This window comes from Mustela nivalis (assembly GCF_964662115.1).
Source record: "Mustela nivalis genome assembly, chromosome: 5".
Classification (NCBI taxonomy): domain Eukaryota; kingdom Metazoa; phylum Chordata; class Mammalia; order Carnivora; family Mustelidae; genus Mustela; species Mustela nivalis.
The window spans coordinates 111,632,065-111,643,303 of NC_139024.1; the positions used below are offsets into that span (position 1 = coordinate 111,632,065).

Genomic DNA, 11,239 nt, shown 5'->3' on the forward strand with positions numbered 1-11,239 from the left:
AGAGTGCATAGTTACACAATTTTCAGTTCCCTGATGAATAATGATGAGTACTTCATATGCTTATCATCATTTATTATCTTTCATGAGTTACTTGTTCAATGTTCAAGTTTTTGCTAATTTTTTAATGGGCTTTCTATTTTTATAATGTTTCAAAGGAACATTTTATATATTTTAGATAGTAATCTTTCATCAAATAAAATATTGAAAGTATTTTCTCCAGTTTGTAGTTTTCTTGTTTACTTTTTCACTGGCATCTTTAACTAAACAGAGGTTCCTAATTTTGCCTCATTTACCAACACTTTTTTTAAACAAGTTTTTGCCTGTCCTAAAGTCATGAAGAAATTCTGTTTTCTATGTGATGTAGTTTTTTGCTATTGTTGTTCTCTGAACTATTTTCCTTTGTAGCTTTTAACTAATGGGGCATTCCACCATACCACCATTGATGTTATATATGATGTCATGAGCATGGCAGCCATCAACACTGCAGCCCACAGACTGGGCAGTCCCCAGGGTATCAGATGGTAATGGTTCCAGAGAGTTCTCTGGCAAAAGATTGGTTCTGCATCTATTGACAATTTTGTAAAATGTGATGTTTCCACTGTGTTTAATGTTTTTCTGCTTCTTTCTGCCTATTGGTAGTTTGGTGAGAGCTTTGATAAACAGAGCAGAAGCAGAAGGTACTATTTCAATCTGGGCCAGTCCGTTCTGAATGGTCAGTTTCACTGTGATCCTCAGACCCTTCAATCACCAGTTGCCTTGGTGAAGTCATCACCAAGCTTTTATGGAGACAGACCCAGGGGGCAATTTTTGGGGCCAGGACAGATATCACACTGCATTCTCCACAGGTACACAACAGATACACAAATTTGATTCATTTGGGTTGAACTTAGGTGGTATGGTAAGGTGGCTGGTGTTGGATGAACCTCAAATCTGAAAACCAAAGAAAGTTGCACCTTTGTCTCCTCTGAGCTGAAAGCCAAAAAGTCTACATGATATTTTGTTATTATCATTCACATAGACATATACCTCTGACCTGCCCCAGAATTGATTTTTGTATCTTATGTGAAGTAGGATATGAAGAATATTTTTCCATATGGATAACCAACTGACCCAGCTTCATTATTTTTTTTAATTTCTTTTATCATTTTTTATGCTTTATAAGAAAACAAGTGATCTCACATGATTCTAGTCTCTTCATTTGTCTATTTGTTTACTCTAGTTCTAATACCAAACTATCTTAAGTACTGCAGCTTTGCAATACATCTCAATAACTCTTAGGGAAAAGTCCCCCAATTTTATTATTCTTCACAATTGATGTGTCTAGTCTTAGTCTTTTACATTTTTATATATAGATAAATTAGATCAATTTGTTAATTTCTACAAAAATACTTTAGAATTCTTAACATATAAGATATAAATTAAGTGTAAGTAAAATTAATCAATTATACTGAAAGCATAATATAGGCAGTAAGCTTCTTGAGATCAGCCTTGGAAATAAGTTATTGGATCTGAGTCCAAAACCAAAGGCAACAAAACCAAAAATAAACAAGTGGGACTTATAACAAACTAAAAAGCTTCTGCACAGCAAAGGAAATCATAAGCAAAATGAAAAGGCAACCTACTAAATGAGAGAAAATATGGCAAGTCATACATATGAGAAAGCATTAATATCAAAATATATAAACAACTCATGCAACTGAATAGTGATAAAAGAATCCAATTTAAAATGAGATAAGAATTTGAATAGACCTTTTTTACAAAAACAAAACAAAACAAACAAACATGCAAATAGCCAATAGGCACATGAACAAATGTTCAACATCATTAATCATCAGGGAAATGCAAATCAAAAACACAATGAGATATTTCTTCACATTTGTTAGATGGCTAGTATCAAGTGTTGGTATGGAGAAAGGGAACCCTTGTCTACTGCTGGTAGGAATATAAATTGGTACAACCACCATGAAAAATTAAAAATAAAATTACCATATGATGCAACAATTCCACTTGTAGTTATTATCTGAAGGAAACAAGAACACTAATTTGAGCAGGTATGTGTACTCCTATGTTCAATGCAGCATTATTTGTAATAGCCTAGATATCAGAACAACCTAAATGTCCACTGGTAAATTAATGGATAAACAAGATGTAGTGTATAAATGTAATGGAATACTATTCAGGCACATAAAAGAATGGAATCTTTATATTTGTGACATCATAAATGGACCTGAAGGCATCAATGCTAAGTGAAGTAAGTCAGACAAAAAGACAAACACAATATGGTATCACTTATATGTGGAGTTTAAAAACAAACCAAGCAAAAAATAAACAAAGAAAAACCAAGCTCATAGTTACAGAGAACAGGTTGGTTGTTGCTGGGCCCAGGGGTTACAATGGGTAAAAGGGATCAACTTGTACAAAATTATAGGTATAAAATAAGTAAGTCATGAGGATATAATGCACAGAATAATGACTACTTAGTAACACTGTATTGCATAATTGGAAGTTGCTAAGACAGAAAAATCTTAAAAGTGTTCATTACAAGACAAAAAATAAAAAAATTGTAACTATATATGATAGATGATGTTAATAAGATTTACTGTGGTGATTTACTGTGAATACAAAATATAAAAATACTGAATCATTATGTTGTACACCTGAAACTAATAGGATGCTATATGCCAAGTACACCTTGAAAGGAAGAGAGTACAGGAGGGAGTTAAGATGGTAGAGTAGGAGGGGGAACCCAGTGCTTGCCTCATCCTCCAAACATAGCTAGATAAGTATAAAATCATTCTGGACACCCAAGAAATTGATGTGAAGACTGAGAGACCAAACTGCACAACTAGAGGGAGAGAAGAAGCCATATTGTGAAGGGTAGGACATGTGGAGATGTGATTTGAGGGAGAAAAGTAACATGGGTCCTGCGGACGGGATAGTGCCCTGATCACAGAGGAGAGAGAGAGAGACAGAAGTGGGGGGAGTGAACGAGAGCATAGTGCATGGGGACTGCACAAGAAAACCACTTACTCTAAACCACTGACTAGGAAAATGAAAGGAGCTGATTATAATAAATTTTTACAACTAGCAGAGTTCAAATACTGAAGTTTTAAAAGTCCACACTGTCGCTGGTGTGGAGCCTGGTGGGCACAGCGGTGCTCCTATGGAGGAGGGCAGAGGCACAGGAGCAGATGGAGCAATCTGAGGATCTCCTGGGAGGAACTGGAGAAAACTGTCCCCCTTCTTTGAGCATATCTGGGAGAAGTGGCACTGACTCTTAGGGGACAAAAGAGCTAGCATGTGTCACTGCACTGCCCAGTTCCTTAGAGTAAGGGCAGAGACACCTGCTGAGGGCAGTTAAACTGGATGCCTGCTTTTTTGCTGTGCTTTACTCTAAACTCCAACCTATTACACATTGGTGTGACTGCCCTTCTGGGACAAACCAGAAGGGTTTGTCACAGCCACAGTGCAGCAAAGCCTCCCTGATATCAGCACAAATACCCCTGCACACACCAAGTCTACTGACTACAGAGTGCAATAAAGCTTCAGCTCTACCAGAAATAGCATCAGTCCTCTTTTAACAAGCAGATCAGAGCACACCTAGTTAAAATTTGCCACACACTGAACAAAGTCCCAACACTCCCTAGTACAGGCAAGGACAAACTCTATAGAGGACTGACCTGAGGGGAAGAGCAGCCAAAGACACAGCAGCAGAGTGACCTAGACAAAATGCCAATACAGAGAAATTCATCCCAAAAAAGAAAAGTTCATGACCAGGGATCAAATTGAAACTGATGTATGTAATATGCCTGAACCGGACTTTAAAACAACAATCATAAAGATACAAGCTGGGCTTGAGAAAAGCATAGAAGACACCAAGGAGTCCCTTGCCACAGTGATAAAAGACCTAAAAATCTAGTCAGGCCAAAATAAAAAATGCTATAATTGACCAGGAAAACTGACTGGATGTAATGACCAGAGGATGAACAAGAAGAATGAGTCAGTGATAGAGAAGATAAAATTATGGAAAATGATGAGGTTGAAAAGAAGAGGGAGAGAAAAATAATGGATCACAAGTTAGTGGTAGACTTAGGGAACTCAATGACTCCATAAAGTATAGTACATTTCTATTATAGGAGTCCCAGTACAAGAGAGGTAAAAAGGGACAGAAGGTTTATTTGAACAAATTATAGCTAAAAATTTCCCTAATCTGGGGAAGAAAACAGACATCCAAATCCAAAGGTACAGAGAACTCCCATCAAAATCAACAAAAGTAGGCAAACACCAAGACATATTATAGTAAGTTTTGCAAAATACAGAGATAAGAGGAAAAGAATCCTAAAAGCAGCAATGGAAAAGAAATCCCTAACTCACAAGAGAAGACAAATAAGGTCAGCAGCAGAGCTATCTACAGAAACCTCACAGGTGAGAAAAGAGTAGCAGCATATACTCAATGTGCTGAATGGGAAAAATCTGCAACCAAAAATACCTTATATAGCAAGCCTGTCATTTAGAATAGGAGAGATAAACAGTTTCCCAAATGAAAATGAAAGGAGTCCATGACAACTAAACCAATCCTTAATGAATACTAAAGAGGACTCTTTGAGTGTGGGCGAGGGGGCGGGGAGAGAATGACCCAAATCAATGAGACTAGAAAGGAAGAGAGAAAATCTCCAGAAGCAAGTGGAGGTAAACAGGTAACAAAATAGCACTATATTCATAGCTATCAATAATCATTCTGAATGGAAATGTACTAAATTCTCCAATCAAAAGCCATAGGATATTAGAATGATTAAAAAACAAAATGCATCAATGTGCTGCCTACAAGAGACACATTTTAGACCTAAAGACACCTGCAGATTGAAAGCGAGAGGATAGAGAACCATTTATCATGCTAATAATAATGTCAAGATGTCAAGAGAAAGCCAGAGTAGCCATACTTATATCAGAAAAACTAGAGTTTAAACCAAAGACTGTAACAAGAGGTGAAGTAGGGCATTATAATTAAGGAGTCCATCTATCAACTAGATCTAACAATTGGAAATATTTATGTCCCTAACTTGGGACCACCCAAATATATAAATCAATTAATAATACACATAAAGAAACTCATGGATAATAATACAATAATAACAGGAAACTTTAACACCCCACTTACAACAATGGACAGATCATCAAAGCAGAAAATCAACAAAAAAACAATGGCTTTGAAGACACACTGGACCAGGTGGACTTAACAAATATATTCAGAACATTTCATCCGAAAGCAGCAGAATCCACATTCTTTTTGAGTACACATGGAACATTCTCCAGAATAGATCACATACTGTGTCACAAATCGGGCCTCAACAAATACAAAAACTTGAGATCATACCTTGCATATTTTCACATTTTCACAACACTATGAAACTTGAAGTCAACCACAAGAAAAATTTGGAAAAAAATCAAATACATGGGGACTCAAGAACATTATACTAAAGAATGAGTGAAATAAAGAAAATTATGTGGAAACAAATGAAAATGAAAACATGACAGTCTAAAACTTTCAGAATGCAGCAAAGGCTGTCATAAGCAATAAAGGTCTAATTCAAGAAGCAAGAAAAATCTCAAATACACAATCTAACCTAAAGGAGCAGGAAAAGGAACAACAAATGTACTCTAAAGTCAGCAGTCAAACTGTCCCAAAACAAACAACAAAAAACCAAATAATACAGATTAGAGCAGAAAGAAATAATACAGAAATAATAACAACAACAACAAAAAACCCAGCAGAACAGATCAATGAAAATGGGAGCTGGTTCTTTAAAAGAATTAAAAAAATTTATAAACCCTTAGTCAGGCTTATCAAAAAGAAAAGAGAAAGGACCCAAATAAATAAAATAATGAACATAGGGCCCCTGGGGCTCAGTCAGGTAAGTGTCTGACTGTTAAATTTGGCTCAAGTCATGATCTCAGGGTCATGAGATTGAGCCCCATGGTGGGCTCTGTGCTGGGTATGGAAACTGCTTAAGTTTTTCTCCTCTCCCTCTGCCCCTCCTCCCTTGTGCACGTGCGCTCTCTCCCACTCTCTCTTGCTCACTGAAAAAAAAAAAAAAAAAAAGATAGATAGATAGATAGATAGATAGAATCATGAATAAGAGAGGAGAGATCACGACCAACACCACAGAAATACAAACAATTATAAGAGAATATTATGAAAATTTATATGCCAACAAATTGGGCAATCTGGAAGAAAAAGAGAAATTCCTAGAAACATATAAACTATCAAAACTGAATAGGAAGAAATAGAAAATTTGAAAAGACCCATACCCAGCAAAGAAATTGGATCAGTAATCAAAAATCTCCCAACAAACTAAAGTCCTGGGCCAGATGGCCTTTCAGGGGAATTCTACCCAACATTTAAAGAAGAATTAATACCTATTCTTCTCAAACTGTTCCAAAACAAAAAAACAAAACAGAAATGGAAGGGAAATTCTAAACTCATTCTATGAGTTTGCATTATCTTGATTCCAAAGCTACATCAAGAGCCCACTAAAAATTGAGAATTATAGGTCAATATCCCAGAAGAATACGGATGCAAAAATTCTCAACAAGATGTGAGAAAACTGAATCCAACAGTGCATTAAAAGAATTATTCAGGATGACCAGGTAAGATTTATATCCTAGGCTGCAAAGGTGGTTCAATATTCACAAATCAATCAATATGATACACCAGATTAATAAAAGAAAGGATAAGAACCATATGATTCTCTCAATAGATGCAGAAAAAGCATTTGACAAAATATAGCAGTCTTCTTGATAAAAACCCTCAACAGAGTAGGGATAGAGGGAACATACTTCAACATCATAAAGGCCACCTATGAAAGATCCATAGTTAATCCTCAATGGGGAAAAATTAAGAGATTTCCTCTTGGGTTAGGAACAAAATAGGGATATCCACTCTCACCATTACTGTTTAACATAGTACTGGAAGTCCTAGCCTCAGCAATCAGACAAAAAAGAAAACGACAGTCATCCAAACTGGCAAGGAAGAAGTCAAAATTTCACTATTTGCAGATGACATAATAGTCCACCAAAAACTGCTAGAACTGATACATGAATTCAAAATCATGTTGGATACAAAATCAACATACAGAAATCTGTTGCAAGTCTATACACCAATCATGAAGCAGCAGAGAGACAAACCAAGGAACCCATCCCATTTTCAATTAAACCAAAACCAAAAAATACATAGGAGTAAGCCTAACTAAAAAGATAAAAGATCTATAGTCTGAAAACTCTAAAATGCTGATGGAAGAAGTTGATGATGACATAAAGAAATGGAAAGACATTCCATGCTCAATTGAAATATTGTTAAAATATCTATACTACCCAAAGCGATCTACACATTTAATGCAATCCCTATCAAAATACTACCAGCATTTTTCACAGAGCTAGAATAAACAATCCTAAATGTGTACGAAACCACAAATGACCCTGAATAGCCAAAACAATCTTGAAAAACAAAGGCAAACCTGGAGACATCACAATTCTGGACTTCAAGCTGTATTACAAAGCTGTAGTCATCAAGACTACAGTATGGTACTGACACAAAAACAGACACATAGATCAATGCAACAGAATAGAACATCCATAAATGGATCCATAATTATATGATCAACTAATCTTTGACAAAGCAGGAAAGAATATCTAATAGAAAAATGCAGTATGTCTTTTCAACAAATGGTGTTGGGATAACTGGAGAACAACATGTAGAAGAATGAAACTGGACCACTTTCTTATGTCATACACAAAAATAAATTCAAAATGGAAGAAAGACCTAAATGTGAGACAGGAAACCATCAAAATCCTTGAGGAGAACATAGGCAGCAACCTCTTTAACCTCTGCTATAGCAACTTCTTATTAGACATAGCTCCTGAGGCAAGGGAAACAAAAGCAAAAATGAACTATTGGGACTTTAACAAGATCAAAACTCCTGCAAAGCAAAGGAAACAATTGATAAAACTAAAAGGCAACTTCAGAATGGGAGAAGATATTTGCACATGACATATCCAGTAAAGGGTTAGTATCCAAAATATATAAAGTATGTTAAAACTCAACACCCAAAAAAGAAATAATCCAATTTAAAAAATGGGCAGAAGACATGAACTGACATTTCTGCAAAGAAGACATGCAGATGGCTAACAGACACATGAAAAGATGTTCATCATCACTTATTATCAGGGAAATACAGATCAAAACTACAATGAGATCACCTCACACTGTCATAATGGCTAAGATTAACAACACAGGAAACAACAGATATTGGCAAGTATGTGGAGAAAGGGGAATCTTCTTACACTACTGGTGAGAATACAAATTGGAGGAGCCACCCTGAAGAATGGTATGGAGACTCCTCAAAAAGTTAAAAACAGACCTACCCTATGATCTAGTAATTGAACTACTAGGTATTTGCACAAAGGATACAGAAATGCTGATTTCAAAGGACACATTGACCCTGATGTTCATAGCAACATTATTGATAATAGTCAAATTATGGAAGAGCCCAAGTGTCCACTGACTGATGAATGGATAAAAAGGATGTGATATATGGGGCACCTGGGTGGCTCAGTGTGTTAAAGCCTCTGCCTTCGGCTCAAGTCATGATCCCAGGGTCCTGGGATCGAGCCCCACATTGGGCTCTCTGCTTGGTGGGGAGCCTGCTTCCCTTCCTCTCTACGCCTGCCTCTCTGTCTACTTGTGATCACTGTCAAATAAATAAATAAAGTCTTAAAAAAAAAAAGATGTGATGTATAGGTGCATGTGTGTGTGTGTGTGTATATACATATATATGTACGAATAGTATTCAACCATCAAAAAGAATGAAATCTTGCCATTTGCGACAATGTGGATGGAGGTAGAGAATCATGTCCAGTGAAATAAGTCGGTCAGAGAAAGACAAATACTGTATGATTTCAAACATATGTGGAAATTAAGAAACAAAACAGATGAACACAGGTAGAAAAAAAAGAGATGGAGGCAAATCATAACAGAGACTCTTAACAATAGAGAACAAACTGAAGGTTGCTGAAGGGGATGGCCACAGGGATGGTTTAAACGGATGATGGGTGTTAAGGAGGGCAATTGTGGTGAGCACTAGGTATTATACATTAGTGATGAATCACTAAATTCTACTCCTGAGACTAATATTACACTTTATTTTAACTAATTAGAACTTAAATAAAAACTTAAAACATTAGAACAAAAGGAAATGGAGTAATATCTGACTCATATGAATAAAACTGCTAAAATTAAGAAAAAAAGAAAAAGAGCAGATACAGTACAGACCTTGAAACCATATCAATAGTCTTTGCACTCTTAAAAATAGCTAAAGTATTAATTTATTTCTAAAAATATCTGTAGTTATCTAGTATTTTTATCCTCCTCTCAAACCCAAGCATCTAAATATACATCAATTATAGGCTAAGTATCTATTTCCCCACATCTTGTTTTTTGTTGCCAAGTTATCTGTGTATAATATTCTTTTTTTTTTAAAGATTTTATTTATTTATTTGACCGACAGAGATCACAAGCAGGCAGAGAAAGAGAGGAGGAAGCAGGCTCCCTGCTGAGCAGAGAGCCCAATGTGGGGCTCGATCCCAGGACCCCAGGACCATGACCTGAGCTGAAGGCAGAGGCCTTAACCCACTGAGCCACCCAGGTGCCCCTCTGTGTATAATATTCTAAAAGAAAGTTCCCCTTGTTATGCTGAATATATTTCTCTGTTGTTTAATGGCATCTATTGTTGCTGTGAGAAATCTGCTTGGTTTAATGTTTAATTACTATTTCTATTGGTAATCTGTCTTTTCTCCTGGTAGTTGGTAAGAGTGTCCCTTAATTCTTGATTTTTTTCCCCTAGCTTAACTATGATGGGTCTAGGTGTGAATATGTTTTCAAAGATCCTGCTTGGTTCTTAAAAATCACCTTCTATTTGAGGATGCATGTCTCTATTCAATTTTCAAAAATTCACAATACTTTTCAAACATTACTTTTTGTGATTCTATTTCCTTTTGGAAGTCTCACTTTTCTTTTACTCTATCATATGTATTTCTTAACATTTGGGTGACCATATAGCTTATTGTCTAAATTAGGACATACTTGAGATTTGAGAGTTAAATGGAATGTCACTAATAATTACATCAGGACAACAGATATAAATTTGAACTTTACCAAGCACACTGGGGTGTATGATCGATCTATTTAACATTTTTACAGATTTTATTCCCTATGTTGTGATGTGGATGAATCTTCAGTAATATTTTCTAATTTATTATTTTCTCTTTTATTGTCTCTGTTCCAAAGCTTATCAAATCTTTTGAATTTTTATTTCAATCCATACTTTTAATTTCCAAAATGTCTAGTATTTCTGCTTTGTAACTTATTCAATTTGTTTCATTTCTGTTTTTCATTATTTTTATATAATTTTTATATAATTTATATATTTTTCTCTTTAATCCTTAAGCACTCAAAGCATATTTATACTAAAGTTTTTGCTAGATAGTTTCATAAATTTTTACCTAGAATGAAATTTTGTACAACTGTTAATTTTTCTCTGGGTCACATTCACAACACTAGAATTCTCCATGAGTTTCGAAATTTTGTTTTTCAGCCTCATTTTGAATGAGATTCCTCCCACTTCTTTTTTTTTCTTCACACTTCCCTGTCTAGTGGTTTTGCAGTTTTAGTCTCACAACTTCCTGAACCCCAGCTCTAACCCAGATACTGTGCAGAATTGCAGATCTGCCTATGGTCTCAGTAGGGCTAGGACATCAAGTTCTGGGCCAGGGGCAGGTGGCACATATCCTCAGGTGCATGGAGTGTTTAGTCCTCTTGCTTCTGAAGCAGTCTACAAAGTCATGGGTGGCTGCACATTTCCAACCACTTTTCCTCAGGAGAAGCCTCACCTTGCACCTGTTTTCAAACCTGGCTCCAGTCTTCTGATTTCTATGGAACACCTTCAGTGTTCCTTCCCTGAATTGCCAGCTGCCACTGTTTGCTTCAGGACTAGAACCCAGCAAGCCTGTGACCTCTGTTCTACCCAACTTCAGGTTTCTCTTCTATTTCTGGTATCTAGCAATGCTTAACAGGTTTTGAACTCAGACATGTGTTTTAGGTTTTTGCTTTTGTATCTTTATATACTTTTGCTATGTGTTAGATCAAGGAGGTACATTAAAGCAGGAACTAACTGTTCTACTTTGA

General features: G+C 36.0%; 1 pseudogene across 1 annotated transcript; it reads right to left on the bottom strand.

Moving 5' to 3' along the window:
* Positions 1-408: 408 nt before the first annotated feature.
* LOC309864141 (large ribosomal subunit protein uL11 pseudogene) lies at positions 409-10,655 on the bottom strand (annotated as a pseudogene). Its single transcript has 2 exons — positions 10,558-10,655; positions 409-907 (listed from the first exon to the last, which is right to left on the bottom strand). The product of its transcript is annotated as a large ribosomal subunit protein uL11 pseudogene (transcript).
* Between the last annotated feature and the right edge of the window lie 584 nt (positions 10,656-11,239).